Source organism: Anomaloglossus baeobatrachus, chromosome 9 (assembly GCF_048569485.1).
Source record: "Anomaloglossus baeobatrachus isolate aAnoBae1 chromosome 9, aAnoBae1.hap1, whole genome shotgun sequence".
NCBI lineage: Eukaryota > Metazoa > Chordata > Amphibia > Anura > Aromobatidae > Anomaloglossus > Anomaloglossus baeobatrachus.
Genome location: NC_134361.1, coordinates 150,805,326 through 150,828,106, shown reverse-complemented (window position 1 = coordinate 150,828,106; position 22,781 = coordinate 150,805,326).

Below are 22,781 nucleotides of genomic sequence, written 5' to 3'. Positions count from 1 at the left end.
CTCTCTTTGAGACTACGTATCCTATTACCACCCCTGCGTGCGGGGGGCACATGGTCTATTACCTGATATCTGAGTTGAGCAACAGTGTGGCCGTGTGTTACAAAATGGTATGGAATGGGCAGCAGGGTCTGTTTACATCTTATTGTGGACTTATGTTTACTGATGCGGTCCCGGATATGCTGGGTAGTTTCACCAACATATCCGAGACCGCACGGACACTTGATCAGTTAAACGACAAATGTGGATTCACATGTAAAAACTCATGTATTGGAAATATGCGGCCTGATAGAGGATGAGAAAAGGTGTCCCCTCTGGTTAAATTGTTGCATTGTATGCAGTGGTAACATGGGAAGTTACCTTTTCGAGGGGTCCCCAAAAAAGTCTGTCTTAGTTTCCCTTTATTGGATCCAATATCTGCCCTTACCAAGCTATCTCTTAAATTTTTTGGTCTCTTGTTACAAAACAACGGTGGTTCTTTAAACTCTTCAATTTCAGGGTATGACTTATTAACCCTGCTGTACTGTTCGGGTCAATATGACCCGAAATGATTTTTGAGACCCTGCAGATTTTTTTTAATGAGGATTTGAAACTAGTGGTTCCTTGACTTCTCCTCATTTGTGGAGCTCTACATTTTTTTTTTGCTTTTGTTTTTTTTATTGTTTACTTTTTGCTACACGCTGATTGTTACACTTGTACTGTTCGGGTCAATATGACCCGATAGCATTTTATACTGTTCTACACGTCTCTGATTATTTCTGACTGCAAAAGTTATGTTTTTTTATGTGTATTTCATCTGAAAATGGTGTATACAGGAAAAACCCCTGATGAAAGACCTGAAAAAAATCAGGGTATGCGTGTTGTTGTAGATTTGACTCATGGACTAAAAGGACAAAATGTCACATGTGACAACTTTTTTACATCCTATCAACTAGGCCAGATGTTGAAGAAAAAACATCTTACCATGCTGGGTACTATGAGAAAAACAAACCTAAACTACTGCAAGGTATCCTTAGCAAGAGAAAGGTGTACAGTTCTACTTTTTATTTTTCTGAAAAAAACAACTGTTGTTCATTATGTTCCAAAAAAAACAAACAGGTAATTCTAATGAGCACAATGCACCATGACAATGCCGTAAGTGATAGAGAAGACAGAAAGCCTGACATTATTTTGGATTATAATACCACAAAGGGAGCAGTTGATACTTTAGACCAAGCAATATCAACATATACATGCAAACGCAAAACCAATCGGTGGCCAATGATTTTATTTTATAACATACTGGACGTTTCTGCATACAATGCATTTGTCTTATGGAGAGAAATCGACCCTGATTGGAACCGGAATAAGCTGCATAAAAGAAGATTATTTCTTGAGGAATTGGGAAAATCCCTGGTGAGGCCATATATTGAGAGCAGAAAAGTGACCCCCAGAAGTGATGGAGCAACAGCCATTGTAAAAAGTGTCCAGCATGCTCAAGAAAGAGACTCCACATCCACGGCCTCCACCAGCACAGCTACCAGCAAAAAAAGGAAGAGATGTAGCTTCTGTCCATCTTCCTGTGACAATAAGACTAATCTGACATGTGCTGGATGTTCAAAATATCTGTGCAAAGGACATGTGTCTTATTATTGTGTTCAGTGTAAAAACGCATGAACATGTTCAGTTTATTCTTTTTTCTTTCTAAAAAGGTTGAAGTTTTTATGATTTTTCATTTGTTGATTTATAAAATTTGTTTTCAAAAAGTTAAATTTTATGTTTTAGTAATAGTAATGTAAAGCTTCTTTATTATTTGTGTGCAGAATGTCAACAATCGAAGATAATTGCAAAAAGCCTGTGTAACCTTTTTATGAAAAAAAATAAATAATTAAGTTTGAATTTAAATTTTTTATTTGTTTATGATCAACCATGTTCACATACAGTATTTCAATGAAAAAAGTATTCAAATAAAACAATTATAGTAGCTAAAAATCAAGAATTAATAGGTCGGGTCATATTGACCCGGGAACAGTACAAGTGTATAGCAAATGCGAACAGAACAGCAGGGTTAAGGAGTGGCCAATGTTTGTGAATGATGTTTTTAAAGAGTGGTGAGAAAGGGTGATATGTATTGATACAAGGGATACGGGCAATGTTTTTGTTAGTGATAGGTCTTTGTGATATGCTTCTGTTAGCAATTATCATAGGATAACCCCTTTGGAAAAACTTCTCACTCATTTCAGAGGATCTCACTTCCCGTTGTGTGGGATCGGATACAATCTGTTCCACCCGTTTGTGCTGCGAAATTGGTAAGCTTTGCTTTGTATGTCTAGGATGACAGCTGGTATAATGGAGCAGGTTGTTACGATCCGTAGGCTTAACATATAAGTCCGTACTAACATGACCCTCAGATAGTATGACCATAGTGTCAAGAAAATTGATTTGATGTTGGTCAGAGTGAATGGTGAAAGAGAGACCCTGCCTCAATGAGTTAATGTCATCAAAGAATTGGGATAATGATTCGTGATCACCTTGCCAAATTAGAAAAATATCATCAATGAATCTTTTCCATATGATGACATGTTCACGCCACATGGTGTGGTTGTAGATATAACACTCTTCAAAGTGCGCCATATATATGTTTGCATAGGGGGGCGCCAGGTTCAAACCCATCGCGGTACCGCGTTTTTGTAGGTAAAATTGATCTTGAAATAGGAAGAAATTATTTTCAAGAACAAGTTGGAGCAAATCAATGCAAAGTTTGTTTTGTGAGTTGGAATACGAGCTGTGTTTACTGAGGAACTAGTTAATGGCCTCAAAACTTTGCATTGATTTGCTCCAACTTGTTCTTGAAAATAATTTCACGCAACGGGAAGTGAGATCCTCTGAAATGAGTGAGAAGTTTTTCCAAAGGGGTTATCCTATGATAATTGCTAACAGAAGCATATCACAAAGACCTATCACTAACAAAAACATTGCCCGTATCCCTTGTATCAATACATATCACCCTTTCTCACCACTCTTTAAAAACATCATTCACAAACATTGGCCCCTCCTTAATAAGTCATACCCTGAAATTGAAGAGTTTAAAGAACCACCGTTGTTTTGTAACAAGAGACCAAAAAATTTAAGAGATAGCTTGGTAAGGGCAGATATTGGATCCAATAAAGGGAAACTACGACAGACTTTTTTGGGGACCCCTCGAAAAGGTAACTTCCCATGTTACCACTGCATACAATGCAACAATTTAACCAGAGGGGACACCTTTTCTCATCCTCTATCAGGCCGCATATTTCCAATACATGAGTTTTTACATGTGAATCCACATTTGTCGTTTACCTGATCAAGTGTCCGTGCGGTCTCGGATATGTTGGTGAAACTACCCAGCATATCCGGGACCGCATCAGTAAACATAAGCCCACAATAAGATGTAAACAGACCCTGCTGCCCATTCCATACCATTTTGTAACACACGGCCACACTGTTGCTCAACTCAGATATCAGGTAATAGACCATGTGCCCCCCGCACGCAGGGGTGGTAATAGGATACGTAGTCTCAAAGAGAGAGAATCATACTGGATATTCACTTTGAACACATTAGAACCTAGAGGACTCAATAGAGAATACGATGTACATATATGATTCTTAGCGGACAGCCGTGGTGCTCCGCTTTACCTAAGGTCATTTTTATGTCTAAGATCTTGATGGATTTTGATGGATTTCCCCCCCCCCTTTTTTCCTTTTCCTTTTTCCCCCTCCTTTCCCCCCCCCCTCCCCAAATCAAGGCAGTTATTATCATGAACTATTGTAAAACTCCAATAGACGGACTAGCAATGAATGTCTTTAATATAGTGATTCCATTTATACTAATTTATTTTTCTCTTTTAGGTTCCTTTTATCTCCCATGATATAAATCACCCATGACCTGAAAACGGCACTTCACCACTCCAGAGCACTACCTGGCACTATAATGCACGTCGATAGGTTTAGTATACCGCCAACAAGCGGTTTTCACTGTATTATGTTTATTTCGCACACTGACTTATGTTCCGTGCCCTGCAAGTGTGCTGCACAGTATACTGTGCGGCGCATGTGCGGTGCGCGATCCATGTGCCAGTACACTATGCCTCTGTAATTTCTGCTTCTTCTCACATTCTGGCCGGTGTTCTGTGCCCGGCGCCTGCGCGGTTCAAGCAATTGGGCTGCGCGGGCGTTGTGTACACTACACCGCCCAGTATACACGCGTCTATCCCTTGCAAGGTAGGGGTGGACACTACACAATAAAACACACCTCCGTATCAGCACCAATCCCTTCACACTGACCGGTGCTCCGTGCCCCGCGCCTGCGCGGTGTGTTCAGCATACTGCGCACGCGCGGCGTGCGTTCCACCAGCCAGTACGCTGCGTTCCACTTTGGAGGGACGCAGCTGACACGTAATCCCCACACACTGGCCTGTGCTCCGTGCCCGGTGCATGCGCGGTGCGTTTGGCGCACCGCGCATGCGCGCCGTGCGCTCCACAGATCAGCACACTGCGCTCCACCCAGCAGGAAGTGGATGCAGCCATCAGCATATAAAACGCCCTCACCCCAGCCACCCTGCACATTTTCCTGAGGGCCCCCACCCTGGATCACCAATTATAAGTGTCACAAACCACCGGGGGGGTCACTCAAAAATCCCCCGCGCTGGCTACCAGTACGTCACAATCGGGGGGTAACAAGTGGGGGTCACCCCTCCTTTATACCTCCCGACCGACAGACAGAGCACGTGACGCGCTCTCTAGCGCCCCTCTTATAGTCAGGCCAATTATGGAATTGCCCGACAATAAGCAAGGAGGCCGCTATACTACTTATGCCGATTATTGAAGGGTCCCCGGTGAGAGTAGGGTATATATTCCCCCGACCTCCGCGGGCGGAATATATAAAATCTCCCCGAATCTCACTGGCCTCCCCACAATAGTCCTTGGCACAAACTCGCTGCCACCAACCGCTTCACGGTAACTATTAGCCGAACACACAGACGTGGGATTCAAGATCGAGATAACAGAACAGCCCAAGATTAATTATATAATTTAATCAGCCTAAAGCACACTAGAAACTACAATATATACAATAGGGAATCTACAGAATATACATATGTCAGAGTACAGTTACAGATAAAGCATGGTTTACAAACAGGCATACACAGTTCCAGCAGTTACCTTGTTGCGTCTGGCCACAGGGGGGCGCTGTAGACCAGGTTTCCAGGAACTCCCTCACAGGTCTTTCCCAACCAGGCCCCCGAGCAGAAGAACACTGGAAAATGGCCGAAGTAGGGTTATCAACCTGGGCAGATCCAGGTCCCCTCCTACCTTAGTGACCTCACAGGGAAGCACTGCCACTCCCCCTGCATGGATCAGAATTATCCAGCAAAGGGGATATTGGCCATAACTTTGCCTGGGAGCGTCGTAGGCGGACGCCAATGCTCTCATTGTGACAGTTATGAATTTAGCTACAGAACGAGGGGACTCATGACCTGTCTGCCAGTTCCCCATTGGCTGATATCACGCCTGGGGCATTTCCCAATGTCCTGCTCCCATAAAAAGGGGGTGCCGGCATCGTCCACATGCGGAGACACCATTTTTATGGTTGCCATATTTATCGGAAATATGGCTTGCGAGATATGAACCATTTTTTACTGGAGTCGTTCTGTCTGGCTATTTCCATAGCCTTGCTAATTAGATAGCAGCTCCTACTACAGGGTGACGGCAGGGAGTCATCCTGTGTCCATTGTTCCCACACCACCTCATCTCCATATCACAGGACATGGCCATGGAGGTGTAAGTGGAACACTGAGAACAAGAAGGGAGGGGGCACTGCCAGGGAGTGATGAGGGATTATGACTGGAGTCATAATTCATCTTCATATCCCGGGATTTGCCTCACACCTCCCCCCTTTTGAGGGCGCTAGGGGGCAGCACACTCCGGTGTTCCCCCGTGCGCCCGTCCGCGACCTCTCCTTGTCGGGACAGCCCGTCTGCGTTACCGTGGTCACGGCCCCTTTTGTGGCGAATGGTGAAGTTGTATTGCTGGAGCACAAGGCTCCATCGCAACAATCGCCCATTCGTCCCAGAGACGGTGTGCAACCAGCTGAGGGGATTGTGGTCCGTCTCCACGATGAAGTGGCGCCCGTATAGATAGGGTTGCAGACGCTGCAGGGCCCACACTATGGCCAGGCACTCCTTCTCCATCGTGGAATAGGCAACTTCCCTTGGTAACAGCTTCCTGCTCAGGTACAAGACTGGGTGCTCTTGGCTCGCAGAGTCCACCTGGCTGAGCACCGCACCGAGGCCGAAGTCACTGGCGTCGGTCTGTACTACAAACGGCCGCGTGAAGTCGGCTGCCTGTAGCACGGGCGGGCTGGACAGGGCGTCCTTTAGGGCCCGGAAGGCTGTCTCGCAGTCCATTGTCCAATCGACTGCAGAGGGCAGCTTCTTCTTGGTGAGGTCCGTCAAGGGCTTTGCCAGGCTACTATAGCATGGAACAAACCTCCTATAGTACCCAGCGGTCCCCAAGAAGGACATCACCTGCTTCTTGGTCCTGGGGGTGGGCCAGGATGCGATGGCCTCCACTTTCTCAGGCTCGGGCTTCAGTGTTCTCCCACCTACCCGGTGACCGAGGTACTGGACCTCGCTCATGGCCAGCTGACACTTTCCCGGCTTGATGGTCAAACCTGCCCGGTGGATCCGCCTGAGCACCTGTGCTAGATGCTCTAGGTGGTCCTCCCAGGTGGGACTGAAGACGGCAATGTCATCCAGGTACGCGGCCGCGTACCCTTCAAGTCCCTTGAGAAGGGTGTTGACCATCCGCTGGAAAGTGGCAGGGGCATTCCTCATCCCGAATGGCATCACCGTGGACTCGTACAGTCCAAATGGGGTAATAAAGGCAGAGCGTTCCCTGGCCTTGCGAGTCAGGGGGATCTGCCAATATCCCCGGCTCAGATCCATGATGGTCAGGTACTGAGCCCCGGCCAACTGATCGAGCAGGTCATCGATGCGTGGCATTGGGTACGCATCGGCGACCGTGACCGCATTGAGCCCCCTGTAGTCCACGCAGAACCGAGTGGTTCGGTCCTTCTTAGGGACGAGGACTACAGGCGAGGCCCAAGCGCTGTTGGATGCCTGGATCACCCCCAGCTTCAGCATCTCGTCAATCTCCTGGCGCATGTGTTGCTGCACCTCCAGGGAGACCCGATATGCTGAACGCCGGATCGGGGGATGATCCCCAGTGTCCACGTGATGGACAGCCAAGTCAGTCCTTCCGGGCTGGTTGGTAAACAACCCCCGGAAGGGGTGTAGGGTGGCCCACAGCTGGGACCGTTGGTCCTCCAAGAGCTGGTGGCCAACCTCCACATCCTCAATGGATCCGCCTGCCCTAACCTGGGCTAGCATATCCAAGAGGGTTTCCGCTTCTCCCTCCTCGGGCAGGTTGCACACGGGGAGCGCACATGCCTCCCGCTCATGATGTGCCTTCATCATGTTCACATGGAAGGGCTTCCGCCTTCCACGGGCAGGGTCCAGGGTGACCAGGTACGTTACAGGGTTGAGCTGCTGGTACACGAGGTATGGGCCTTCCCAGGCTGCCTGAAGCTTGTCCTGTGGTACGGGGACCAGTACCCACACCTTTTGACCCACTTGGTAGGTCCTCTCACAAGCGTTCTGGTCGTACCAACGCTTCTGATCGGCCTGGGCTTGAGCCATATTGTCGTGTACCAGTTGCGTCAAGGCCTGCATTTTGTCCCGGAAGCGCATGACATACTCGATAACCGACACTCCAGGGGTGGCCAAATCCCCTTCCCAAGCCTCTTTCACCAGAGCCAGGGGGCCCCGCACACGTCGCCCGTACAGGAGCTCAAACGGTGAGAATCCTGTTGAGGCCTGTGGAACCTCCCGGTAAGCAAATAACAGGTGTGGGAGATACCGCTCCCAGTCACGCCCGTGGGAGTCGACCAACATCTTAAGCATCTGCTTTAAGGTGCCATTGAACCGCTCGCACAGGCCATTAGTCTGTGGATGGTACGGGCTGGCCACCAGATGTCGCACCTGGACCTGCTTACAGAGGGCCTCCATCAGCTGGGACATGAATTGGGTCCCCCGGTCAGTGAGCATTTCCTGGGGAAAACCCACTCGGGAGAAAATCTCCAGCAATGCGGTGGCCACCTTGTCAGCCCGAATGGACGACAAGGCCACTGCTTCTGGGTACCGGGTGGCATAGTCCACTACCGTCAGTAGGAAGCGTTTCCCGGAGCTGCTGGGGATGGCCAGCGGGCCGACCAGATCCACAGCCACCCTCCTGAAAGGCTCATCGATGATTGGCAGAGATACTAGTGGGGCTTTGGGGCGTGGCCCCGCCTTCCCCACTCTCTGACAGGTTTCACACGAACGGCAGTAGGCAGCCACATCGGCCCCCATTTTTGGCCAGTAGAAATGCTGGTTTAACCTGGCCTTGGTCTTAGCGATCCCTAGGTGTCCGGCCATCGGAATCTCATGTGCGATCCGCAACAACTCCGTCCGGAACGGATAGGGTACCACCAACTGTCGGTCCCTGGGCCACGCCTCCGGTGAACCCTGCTGGACCGTGGCCCGGTACAGCCGTCCTTGGTCCCAGACCACTCGCTCCGGGTCCGAGTCCGAGGGAGGCTGTGCCGCCTGCTCCTTAAGAGCTTTCAGGCTGTCGTCAGCTTCTAACGCTGCCTGAAACCCCTGACTAGATGTGGCCAGAATCGACGAGACTGTCACATCTTCGGTCAGTACCCCGGGACCTGTGTCCTGGCCTCCACCTGACTCGGCTGCCACTTGGTCAGAAGGGGAAGAGCTATCGGACCTCCGGGAGGCCCCTTGGCTTCCAGCACTCCCACTGCGGGTGACAGCGGCCACAGCCGCTGCGACCGTGGGTCGTGCCTGCTCCTCCTCCGTTCCTGACCAAGTCGCCGGTTCAGGCAGACCTACCTGGCTTCCTGACACCCCGGTTGTGGGGGAACCATGCACCGAGATCTTACCTGGGAGCACTTCCGCTCCTGGACCGGCCCCAATCTCACCTGCCTGTTCCCCTCCTGCAGCAACAGAACCCCGCTGTGAAATCTCTGGGGACCCCACATTTGCTGTGGTAGCCCCCACCCCACACACTGGTCCTCCCCCTGCAGCACCCTGCTCTCTGCTTATCCCTGCAGAGGGCAACAGATCCCAGCTCACAGGCTGATTACTTGTAGAGGCATTGTCACACCTTTCTCTGACCCCCTCCCCTGTCACAGCTGCAGCTGAGTGTGTGTCTATGGTGTCTATGCAAGCAGAAAAATCAGAGTTCACTCCCTCCTCCCTTACATCATTCATAGATAACACATTGACATTGTTAGGAGTCATGTCAGTACGGGCTGAAGGTTCAGCCCTTGGGGGGGGCCCAAACTGGGAGGTTATCTGCCCCAAATCTGTCCCAAGTAGCACGTTTGCAGGGATCCGATCAGTTACCCCCACCTCCCTCACCCCCCGCCCTGCGCCCCAGTCCACATAAATGTCAGCAACAGGCAGCGCCGGGTCAGTGCCTCCAATCCCGGAGACAGCGAGGGTTTTTCCAGGGATCAAGTCTTGGGGGGACACCATCTCAGGCCGCACCAGAGTCACCTCCGAGGCGCTGTCTCGCAGTCCTATGGTCACAGACCGGCCGACGGTGACAGGTTGGAAGCTGTCCAGGGACCTACCACCACCCCCACCCACACAATACACCTTGGGCGGCCCTTGGGACGGGGACGGAGCCGGGGCCTTGGGACGCTGAGGGCACATGGCCTTGAAGTGTCCAGGTAGGTTGCACTGGTGGCACCGTCTTGGCTCCGCCACGGGCCTGGAGAGGGGAGTTGAGGGGGACACCCCCTGCAGTCTAGGGGCAGGTGGGGCAGTCGCAGAATTCATCTTACCCCCTCTCCAGGTGCTGCTGGTGGCTGCTCTCCTGGCTTCAGGAGCCCGGTTGTTGGTGTAGTCATCGGCAAGGGCAGCTGTAGCCGTGGACCCCTTTGGCTTCTGGTCTCGGATGAACTGGCGGAGATCCTCAGGGCAGTTCCACAAGAGTTGCTCCGTGATGAACAAGTCCAGGATCTCCGGTCCGGTGGAAAGCTGCAGGCCTTGGGTCCAGTGGTCGGCAGCTCGGGCAAGTGCCCGCCTGTGGTCAGCCCAGGAGTCCTTTGGTCCCTTCTGTAGGCTCCGGAACTTCTTGCGGTAGGACTCTGGAGGGAGGTTGTACTGTTGGATCAGGGCCCGCTTGATGGTGTCGTAGCCCTGATCTGCCTCAGCAGGCAAATCCCCAAGGATATCCAGGGCCTTACCCCTTAAGCGGGGGGTCAGGTATTTGGCCCACTGGTCCTTGTCCAGATGGTGCTGCAAGCAAGTCCGTTCAAAAGCAGTCAAGAAAGAGTCCAAGTCTCCATCCTTCTCCAGCACTGGGAAGTCCTCAACACGGACCTTTGGAAGTTTGGTGTCTCGAAGGTCACATGTGGCTGATGAGGGCCGGAGCTGAGCTAGCTGCAGCTGGTAGTCACGGTCTGCCTGTCGCTCTCGCTCTTCACGCGCTGCCTGCCGCTCTCGCTCCGCAGCCTCACGCTCTGCGTGCCGCTCTGCCCTGCGCTCTGCCAGGAGTTCCTTGTAGCCCTTCTGGTCTCCAGCCTGGAGAAGGGCCATAGCCATTTGAAGAAGGCTATCCGAGCCTCCCAGGCTCGGTGGAATGGCACGTGGTGATCTGCGGCACGCTGCGGAGCCCGGTGATTCACTGTCCCTTGCAGAGCGGAGGGCTGGCATCTGGCTCGTTGAGGACCCTTGGGTGAGCTGCTCCTCATCTTGTCCATAATTGCCAGCTTGTGCGCTGTCCTCTGCAGAACGGTTTTCTGGCGTCGAGCTCCTGGAGGACTCGTGGGCAACCTCCTCATTGCTGTCCACAGCACCGTCCTCCCTCTCTTCGGCTCCTGCCTTAGCATTGGCCAGTTGCATAGCTCTGCTCCTGGTGCCATCAGCCATTCTTGCAGACTTTTGGTCACTGACACAGAACTGACACCTGATGCCTCCACACACCTTACAGTATCTGCACTCTGACACTCTAGTGTTGAGCTAGTCTGAAGACCCCAGCAGCCACAGCTGCTGCAGTCAGTCTTTAGTGTCTGGGAGTATGGGTCTCACACTCACACACACTATTATCTCGATCCCACCGCTATGCCACCAATATGTCACAAACCACCGGGGGGTCACTCAAAAATCCCCCGCGCTGGCTACCAGTACGTCACAATCGGGGGGTAACAAGTGGGGGTCACCCCTCCTTTATACCTCCCGACCGACAGACAGAGCACGTGACGCGCTCTCTAGCGCCCCTCTTATAGTCAGGCCAATTATGGAATTGCCCGACAATAAGCAAGGAGGCCGCTATACTACTTATGCCGATTATTGAAGGGTCCCCGGTGAGAGTAGGGTATATATTCCCCCGACCTCCGCGGGCGGAATATATAAAATCTCCCCGAATCTCACTGGCCTCCCCACAATAGTCCTTGGCACAAACTCGCTGCCACCAACCGCTTCACGGTAACTATTAGCCGAACACACAGACGTGGGATTCAAGATCGAGATAACAGAACAGCCCAAGATTAATTATATAATTTAATCAGCCTAAAGCACACTAGAAACTACAATATATACAATAGGGAATCTACAGAATATACATATGTCAGAGTACAGTTACAGATAAAGCATGGTTTACAAACAGGCATACACAGTTCCAGCAGTTACCTTGTTGCGTCTGGCCACAGGGGGGCGCTGTAGACCAGGTTTCCAGGAACTCCCTCACAGGTCTTTCCCAACCAGGCCCCCGAGCAGAAGAACACTGGAAAATGGCCGAAGTAGGGTTATCAACCTGGGCAGATCCAGGTCCCCTCCTACCTTAGTGACCTCACAGGGAAGCACTGCCACTCCCCCTGCATGGATCAGAATTATCCAGCAAAGGGGATATTGGCCATAACTTTGCCTGGGAGCGTCGTAGGCGGACGCCAATGCTCTCATTGTGACAGTTATGAATTTAGCTACAGAACGAGGGGACTCATGACCTGTCTGCCAGTTCCCCATTGGCTGATATCACGCCTGGGGCATTTCCCAATGTCCTGCTCCCATAAAAAGGGGGTGCCGGCATCGTCCACATGCGGAGACACCATTTTTATGGTTGCCATATTTATCGGAAATATGGCTTGCGAGATATGAACCATTTTTTACTGGAGTCGTTCTGTCTGGCTATTTCCATAGCCTTGCTAATTAGATAGCAGCTCCTACTACAGGGTGACGGCAGGGAGTCATCCTGTGTCCATTGTTCCCACACCACCTCATCTCCATATCACAGGACATGGCCATGGAGGTGTAAGTGGAACACTGAGAACAAGAAGGGAGGGGGCACTGCCAGGGAGTGATGAGGGATTATGACTGGAGTCATAATTCATCTTCATATCCCGGGATTTGCCTCACAATAAGGTATACAAAGAGGCGGTTGCAACTATTTTCACCTGGCATAGAGTATTACTAAATCTTGTGTGTTGTTTCTTTATAGACCCATGTCACTACAGCTTGGCTGTCTTCCCCTTTAACCAAAAGTGTCTTGTGAGGTATGTGCCTTATTGAGCACTTTTCATATGAAAAGCACGCTAGATCAATTGCCTAATATTTGTCATATATTAGCAGGTTTTCTGCATAGCCTTTCAGAGACGTGTCTCTCTCATATCACCCATTGATCTGGTTGTTTATCTATTCACACCAGGCTAAGGTAATTCCCATGTTTTGTTCATTCATTGCTACATGTGCCTTATATTGGGGTTGACATACTGAGAATTCATTTTCTGTCATGTTGATTCTCATGATGTCTTTAATATGGAGTTATTTATTTCCTATAGAAAAAGGAGAATACCCTTTACAGAATTACTAATTCCTCCTATTGCGTCTGTTAAGACAAAGTGTACAAGGTAGTTTTATGCTTTATGTGTCATATACTCTGTCTGATTGTATATATCAGATAATTCCTAGAAATACATTGGTTACAGTGCGCAGTGTTTTCCTTTTATGTATGTCACATAGATTACACTAATACTCAAATGTACATTCATCTAGAATATCTCGCACATCTTTATTCAGGCGCACATGATGCCTCATTTATGAAAGTGGATTTCATCATCAACTACCTATCAAAATTTGATGCATAAGGTAGATAATTTATGTGCGCACTATGATCAATTTTTTTAGTCTGTTTTTTGGAATAGATTCGTATATCATATGATGTTTATAACAGTATCTTCACTATTTTGTACAGGATCTCAAGTATATCCATTCATTGACTCGTGACAAATAATTGTCAAATATCACCAATTTCACTCATCTTACATTTAGGTGGGTGTTTGTCTGTGACTTTATGTTCAATGTATCATGGGTAACCCCATACTCGTCTTCAGGCTATTTGATTACATCCAGATGTCTTGTCATGTTGTCATATAATTCATGAATGTATATTTTTTCTGCTAAGAAAGTCTTTGTGATAATAAGATTTATGTGATAAATTATGTACGTTTTTTGGCTTTGAAAAAATCATTTTGTATATTATTGTACATAATGGATATTGACCATCTGATCTTTTATCTTAGATAAATTCCATCCTTGATAAAGACCGTAAAACACACGGTCGAAACGTTGGATGAAATTTGAAAAATTGTTTTGATCCTTGCACAAATAAATATACATTTGAAGCATCAAAAGCATCTCTATTTTCTCATTTTTTCATTGAGTGTGCCAGAGCTTTTTCCATTTATTGTATGCTCTTTTTCTCTGAGCACCCACTATTTACACAGTGAGCCAGGTATAACCACTACTATGAAATACAATATGTCACGAAAAAACAATGTCAGAATCGCCAGGATCCGTTGAAGTGTTCCAGAGTTATAACCTGTCAAAGTGACACTGGTCAAAATTGCAAAAAATGGCCGGGTCTTTAAGGTGAAAACAGGCTGGGGCTGAAGGGGTTAAAAGAGTTTTCTTTATTTTCATGACTCTGAAAATTGTAGATTCACATTGAAGGCATCAAAACTATAAATTAACAGATGTGGAGTGAAATACTTAACAAAAAAGTGTGAAACAACAGAAAATATGTCTTATATTCTAGGTTCTTCAAAGTAGCCACCTTTTGCTTTGATTACTGCTTTGCACACTCTTGGCATTCTCTTGATGAGCTTCAAGAGGTAGTCACCGGAAATGGTTTTCACTTCACAGGTGTGCCCTGTCAGGTTTAATAAGTGAGATTTCTTGCCTTATAAATGGGGTTGGGACCATCAGTTGTGTTGTGCAGAAATCTGGTAGATACACAGCTGATGGTCCTACTGAATAGACTGTTAGCTACTTTTTTCTTGCCATAATACAAATTCTAAGTAAAGAAAAATGAGTGGCCATCATTACTTTAAGAAATTAAGGTCAGTCAGTCTGAACAATTGGGATAACTTTGAAAGTGTCCCCAAGTGCAGTGGCAAAAACCATCAAACGCTACAAAGAAACTGGCTCACATGAGGACCGCCCCAGGAAAGGAAGACCAAGAGTCACCTCTTCTGCGTAGGAAAAGTTTATCCGAGTCAGCAGCCTCAGAAATCGCAGGTTAACAGCAGCTCAGATTGGAGACCAGGTCAATGCCACACAGAGTTCTAGCAGCAGACACATCTCTAGAGCAACTGTTCAGAGGAGACTTTGTGCAGCAGGCCTTCATGGTAAAATAGCTGCTAGGAAACCACTGCTAAGGACAGGCAACAAGCAGAAGAGACTTGTTTGTCTGGTTTGCAACCATACCATGCACTGGAACCCAACATTACATATGTTGGCAAGGCTTTGTGAGCAACAGAGGGCAGTAGTTGAATACCAACTACAACATATTGCTTCATAAGAACCGACAAGCGGTCATGGATATCTCACATCTGTGTGGTTCTCCAAAATTTTGAGGAATCAACCAAGATCATGAGCAACGATGACGCCATAATCAGCATAACCATCCTGCATCTGTGTCTACGCAAATGCTCGCTGCTCACAGTTAAAAAGGAAGCTTTGCTTATGAACCAGATGGAGATGGAGGAAGAAAGTACACAGGGTAATACTACCCAGCCAAGCCTCATCTCATCTCTTCAGCGTAAATTGGGTGATAATGAGGAGGAGGAGGAGGAGGAACAGGAGATGGTTGCCTGCGCTACAGAGGGTACTACCAACACCAGCTTCTCATTTGTTCAGCGTAGATGCCCTGAAGAGAAGGAGCAAAAGGAGGAGGAAATGGAGAGTCGTCCTTCTGGTGGGGACAGGGAAGTCTTGCCTGTTGGGTGTCTGCTACAAATGGCATACTTTATGACCCGCTGCCTTTCTTGTGACCCTCGTGTTATACGCATTTTGGCCAACACCGATTACTGGTTATGCACCCTTCTCGACCCACACTACAACAAGAACTTTCCATCTCTTCTTCCTGCAGTGGAGAGGGCTACTAAAATAGTGTGATACTAGAAGGCCATAGTTGAAGAATTGGTCAAAAAATTCCCATCTGACAAAGTCTGGCAGAGTTATTTGGACAACCAAGGAGGAGTGAGACACACAGCAGGACCAACACAGGTAGGGGAACACTATCAAAGATCTGAGTTTCATTACACCCTCCCAGTGCGCAGTCCCTGATGCCTGGCATACTCTTACAAGGAGGGAAAAATATATAAAGATGGTGAAGGATTACCTAACCGACCATATCACCTTCCTCCATGATTCCGCTGTGCCATACAGCTATTAGGTATCCAAGCTGGGGGGAAAGACAAACAGTGGGATGGCACCACCCACGGGAATCTCCTAGGTACACTGCGTTACGTGGCAAGAACAAGAAAAGACGTACATAAAAAATGGGATCACCACATATGAAGTATTATTAAGAATCATCAATATTTTATTGTCAATAGAACACACATAAAACACATAGTGAAAGTGAAAAAATACAGATAAACGAATACACACAGACAAATACGGACATCTAAAATCAATTAAAAGCACTAATGCACTTGAGAGATACCCACATTGAAAAATATATATTCTTGGTCCAAAACCAATAGGCTGTAGTCAATATTGAACAAACCCTGAAATAGCCCTATAATTGTACCACAAGGAGAGGACTTGCCACAGATACCAACAATGCTGAAACAAACCACGCATGCGTTTAGGCCCACGGTCAAACGCATGCGTGGAAAGTATGGAGAGCGCTCGTCATAGCCGGCTGAAAAAGGGGGGGAGGTTCTCAATAAAGAGCGGTGTCTGTGAGAACAGAGGGCCGACTTGTATAAAGGGATACGCTAACGTTAGGACTCATGAGCAGACTAAAGAGAAATGCCGAATAATATTGACTACAACAATATATAGTCTGCACATGTGTCAGAAATAGGCAATGCCATGCAGGCAGCATATCAGGTTTCACATAACCTTATTTGATTGTTCACAAGCAGTAAACACTGTGTTGGTAAGTGGATTCACCAGAAATTGTCATATATCAATGATCCCATTCAGAGTCACAACAAACGCACAACTTCCAAAAATGGAGGGGCCCCCCCAATAAAACAAAAAACAAAAAAACACACAACACAAATTTTACACACAACACAAATTTTTCACACCCATGAAACCAGGTATAAATAGATTCAGGTATATATAGATTCAGCAGAGTGTATTTGGAGACCCAAGAGAGGGACAAAAGGTTGATCACAAAAAATACAGCAAATTGATCGCAGAAAAAAAAAAAAATGGTACTGGCACTGGTACATGCTGAGAGTGAAAGCATGGAGGTACCCCATTAAGATCCTGCAAATGGCGCATCCATTATGAACAGAGATGCAGGGCACCAATAGACATTAGTAGGCGACAGCAAAAAAGTCCTGTGAGTAGAGCAATGGAGCCATTCAAAAGGCGACCATGGTGGCTCGATGTGCAGTCTTATAAAATTCTTCAATAAATTGGATCAAAGTTCGATGAATCATTCCGGTCCGAGGGTAGTACTCCATTCAATACAACATCTGGAGAGGAAAATGCCACTGGTCATCCTTGTGGTCGGTGGTAGGGACAGCGCCACAGTAAGGGAAAAAAAATATATATATATTTTACAATAAACAATAAATAAATTAAAAAAATTTTTAAAAAAATTAATTTATTTATTATTTATATATTTATTTTTTTCCCTTACTGTGGCGCTGTCCCTACCACCGACCACAAGGATGACCAGTTTCTTGAAGAATTTTATAAGACTGCACATCAAGCCACCATGGTCGCCTTTTGAATGGCTCCATTGCACTTTTTTGCTGTCGCCTACTGTCTATTGGTGCCCTGCATCTCTGTTCATAATGGATGCGCCATTTGCAGGATCTTAATGGGGTACCTCCATTCTTTCACTCTCAGCATGTACCAGTGCCAGTACCATTTTTTTTTTCTTTTCTGCGATCAATTTGCTGTATTTTTTGTGATCAACCATTTGTCCCTCTCTTGGGTCTCCAAATACACTCTGCTGAATCTATATATACCTGAATCTATTTATACCTGGTTTCATGGGTGTGAAAAATTTGTGTTGTGTGTAAAATTTGTGTTGTGTGTTTTGTTTTGTTTTTTTATTGGGGGGGCCCCTCCATTTTTGGAAGTTGTGCGTTTGTTGTGACTCTGAATGGGATCATTGATATATAACAATTTCTGGTGCATCCACTTACCAACACAGTGTTTACTGCTTGTGAACAATCAAATAAGGTTATGTGAAACCTGATATGCTGCCTGCATGGCATTGCCTATTTCTGACACATGTGCAGACTATATATTGTTGTAGTCAATATTATTCGGCATTTCTCTTTAGTCTGCTCATGAGTCCTAACGTTAGCGTATCCCTTTATACAAGTCAGCCCTCTGTTATCACAGACACCGCTCTTTATTGAGAACCCCGCCCCCTTTTTCTTCCGGCTATGACGAGCGCTCTCCATACTTTCCACGCATGCGTTTGACCGTGGGCCTAAACGCATGCGTGGTTTGTTTCAGCGTTGTTGGTATCTGTGGCAACGCCCTTTCACTTCTTGCTGTTTCCAGATTTCACGCTGGGTCCTACCTCCTTGCTGCTCACACAGGTGATTCATATTGTCTATTTAGCATTTTACCTTTAAATAGTACACACATATGTCTTAGTGGTGTTAATGTCTGCCCTTGAGAAAGCTACCAAGAGGTAGCGATACGCGTGGGGTCACCCATATCTGGTCCACCACCCTTCCTTGCCCTGCCCCGGATGGTTTTTTAGCATTTTTTGCTGCACCCTCCTTGAGGTTTTGGTATGTCATTCTGAGGGATTTTCCTTACTTGCTCTCTGGGCTTTTCTTTATTACTTTAGCTCGCTTGCTTGATTATCTAAAACATGTTTGAAATGCCTGCTGGGTGTCCTGCTCAGGTCTTTGTGAATTTGTGAACTGTACAATTTGATCTTGTTCATTTATTTTCTGCTGTTCACTTTGCCATGGGCCAGCCAGTTAATTTCATTTGAGTACCTGTGGGATCCTCGGCATAAGCTGCTATTCTATTTTGCGAGAAAGTCCTCTCCTTGTGGTACAATTATAGGGCTATTTCAGGGTTTGTTCAATATTGACTACAGCCTATTGGTTTTGGACCAAGAATATATATTTTTCAATGTGGGTATCTCTCAAGTGCATTAGTGTTTTTAATTGATTTTAGATGTCCGTATTTGTCTGTGTGTATTCGTTTATCTGTATTTTTTCACTACGGTATGTGTTTTATGTGTGTTCTATTGACAATAAAATATTGATGATTCTTAATAATACTTCATAAGTGGTGATCCCATTTTTTAGGTACGTCTTTTCTTGTTCTTGCCTAGGTATCCAAGCTGGGCACGTGGCATGAACTGTAACTATGCCTTGAAGATGCTGGCCTGCCCTGTCACTAGCATTTTGTCTGAGATAGTTTTTATGATTGAAATAATTTTTATTAAAGAATTTTCATACAATCAATGCAAAACAAACAGAAACTTAATACAGGATACTCAATACATTGCAATATATGTAGAGATTAACGTATCAAGTGAGTAAACCATCATACCTAAGGGAAAGGGAAGGGAGAAAAGGGAGGGATGGGATGAAGGAAAGAACATTTTATTGGGCAGGAGAGGAAAAGAGGGAAGAGAGTGTGAAAGGGTAAGAAACAATGGAGAACGTTTATAATAATTCAAGTATATATACATAAAGAAGATAAAATGCAGAATAAAGAAGTCAAATTCCAGGTATAGAAGTCTCAATTTTCAAGGATTGTGGAGTTTAAAATTCAGACATTAAGCACATGGACCAGACTCTGTTGAAGATAAGAATTACGTAACCAGAAATACTTAATTCAGCCATTTCACTGCACTGCTGAGATTGCCGTAAGAAAGATTGGCCGAACTTCTCTCTCGGATCCAGGAGATCATTTCCCAATACCCGGAGACCGCCGACAGAGCTGATCACTCAAATATCGCAGGTAAGTGTCACATATAATGTATATGATGATTTACCTGTGATTCGACGGTCTGTGGCGAAGGGTTTGATCTCTGAACTGAGAGGGGGGTTGACGTTGTATACCCTAACGTGGCTATTATCTTTTGCCAGTACTCTAGAACAAAAGGAAAATAAACCCCACACCCATAGGTGTTGGGTAAGGGTTAAAAGGATCTGACCGTCTGTCTTTATTGCTGAGTTGTGAACGGGGGTTTTTAGCCTCATAGAAAGCCTGTAGATTCTACGCTCTAACTTAGGGTACCTTCACACTTAGCGATGCAGCAGCGATCCGACCAGCGATCTGACCTGGTCAGGATCGCTGCTGCATCGCTACATGGTCGCTGGTGAGCTGTCAAACAGGCAGATCTCACCAGCGACCAGTGAACAGCCCCCAGCCTGCAGCGACGTGCAAGCGACGCTGCGCTTGCACGGAGCCGCCGTCTGGAAGCTGCGGAGACTGGTAACTAAGGTAAACATCGGGTATGGTTACCCGATGTTTACATTAGTTACCAGCGAACACCGCTTAGCTGTGTGTTTAGGGAGCAGGGAGCCGCGCACACTGAGCGCTGGCTCCTTGCTCTCCTAGCTGCTGTACACATCGGGTTAATTAACCCGATGTGTAATGCAGCTAAATGTGCAGAGAGCCGGAGCCGGCAGCACAGGCAGCGTGAGAGCTGCGGAGGCTGGTAACTAAAGTAAATATCGGGTAACCACCTTGGTTACCCGATGTTTATCTTGGTTACAAGCTTACCTCAGCTGTCAGATGCCGGCTCCTGCTCCCTGCTCGCTTCATTTGTCGCTCTCTCGCTGTCACACACAGCGATCTGTGTGTCACAGCGGGAGAGCGCCTTTGAAGAAAACGAACCAGGGCTGTGTGTAACGAGCAGCGATCTCACAGCAGGGGCCAGATCGCTGCTCAGTGTCACACACAGCGAGATCGCTAATGAGGTCACTGCTGCGTCACAAAAAGCGTGACTCAGCAGCGATCTCGGCAGCGATCTCGCTATGTGTGAAGCACCCCTTAGTTTTCAAAGAGATAATTGTCTGCTGCTGGACACTGAGAGCGGGAGTCGAATTACGCAGCTGTGCCTGCAGTCTTTCTCACACTAAGAGGAAGAGAGCCATTCACCCAGCAGCTGCTGAGAGCGGGCACAAGGAGGGGAACTTGTGTGAGTGCTTGGAGCGAAGAGGCAGAGGGAGGGGTGGAGCAGAAGCTCACAGACGCAGCTGCATGCCTGTGATTGAGAGAGAGGAAGGGGGGGTCACTTACTCATGCAGCTGCCGTCTTTGTTCTGTGAAGGAGAAAGGGAGGTCAGTGGCCTAGCAATTACCCACATAGCTGCAGTTTTGTGTAGCAAAAGCACACGACGGAGTTGTAGTGATTTGTAAGAAAGACAAGTGCTATTTTGGTTTGGAATGGAACAGAACCCAGCTGGGTAATGCGTTTTCAGTACTCTGTAATTGTTGGTTTGTTTTTGGAACAGAGAGATAAGGGAATCGGCGTGTCCCCCAGTGTTTTTTTTATCACATCTATCACTGTGTTTATAGCCGGATTGATAGGAACACGTGGAGAACGGTATTAGTATCCACGTGTTGGACGCTGACAATTGTGTCCTCTTTACACGGTGAGGAGGGGGAGGGATTCCGGTGGTAGATAAGTGTTTTGAATCAGCATATTTCCCTGAGTATTAACTCATGCACTGCTATGTAAGAAGCTGGAAAAATAGGAACGTATGAGGAACGGTTTTGTATTCGTACGTTGGACGTCTAAGTGTGTCCTTATTGCATAAGCAGGGAAGAGGGATAAAGGATTCAGTTGGAACCGGCCGGTCCAATTAGAGCACTGTATACTCTGTTCAAGAAGAGATTTTTTTTTAGTAGGAGCTGAGAATTGCAAGAGGTTGTATAAATTAGTGGGTTATGATGGACATGGGTAGTGCAAAGAATCTATGATGAGATTGTGAAGTTATCACTCTTTAGTTCAGTTTCAAAGACCCTCTCCTAACAGGATCCTTTTCCAAAGGAAAGATGGGGAAAATATGAGCAGCACACCCCCTCCCTTCTCAAGCTGGAATATACGCTGCCCACATATCTGTAAAGGTGGGGCTAGACAGCTCTCCGGAGGAGAAAGAGACTGGAAAGAAAAAAAAAAAAGTGGAAAAATATACGAAAAATTGTAACAAATTGTGTAAAGTAGTTGGATTACCACCAGGTGGCAGGCTGCAACCCATGTACGGAAGTCCATATTAATCTCCAGTGAGTATATAATGAAGAACAAAGACCCCATTCACTGTCTGTTGCTGTTTGTAGAATTACTAATGTTTTTCTCTAGCTGTGCCTCATTGTTCTCCTTTAGAAGTCATTATATCTGGTACTAAACAAACCTCTCCTTTCTATACTGGAATGCGAACTGGTTTACAGCCATTAACAGTAACACCCCTGGCTCCGTCTGTAGTTACAGCCACTCCCATTACACCCAGGAGTCCTAATATGGACGTACACCCGGAAGTCAGGTGCCTGGAACTTCCTGTGGCGGCCATCTTGCTACACCCACTGATGGCAATACACCCAGTTTAGCCAGGCCCCTTTAATGGGTCTTTGTCCAAAGTTTTCAACCCATCCCCGGTGGGAGGTGTTTCCTGGTATATACGTAAGACATTTAAATAATATATTTGCTTACTCAGCTATCCAATACATGCAAGTCAAAGTTAGCTAAGTGAAACTTTTACTGAATTGATAAATAGTAAGAGGTATCTATTCACATAAAATCAATTGGTATTTTAGAAGTCCAGTAATATTATATCATAAATTAGAATAGAGGTAGGTAAATATATATCTTTGTACTGTGTTAGTTAATTTAAAACAAAATTTGTAAACGACTTACCCCTACTGATGTCAGGAGGTATTATATCCATTTGTAAGAGCATTGAGCAGTGTGTCCGAGGAGCAGAGCGAGCGAAAAGTTTGTCCAGAGTTTAAAACAAAAAGATGAGGGTTTTTTCCCTTCTCTCTGGCTTCTACTTAGAGATAAGAATGGAATGTGGGTTTTTTTCCCAATAGTGACGTAAGTTTGGTTTAACCCTTAGAGTTCAGGATTTCACATTTTTAGTTTCCTGAATGATTCAGTTAATTTTGTAGGGAAAATTAGGTTTCATGAGATATACAAATTAGTTTGTGTTGTTTTGTTTTTTAATGGCGATTTATTCGAACAATA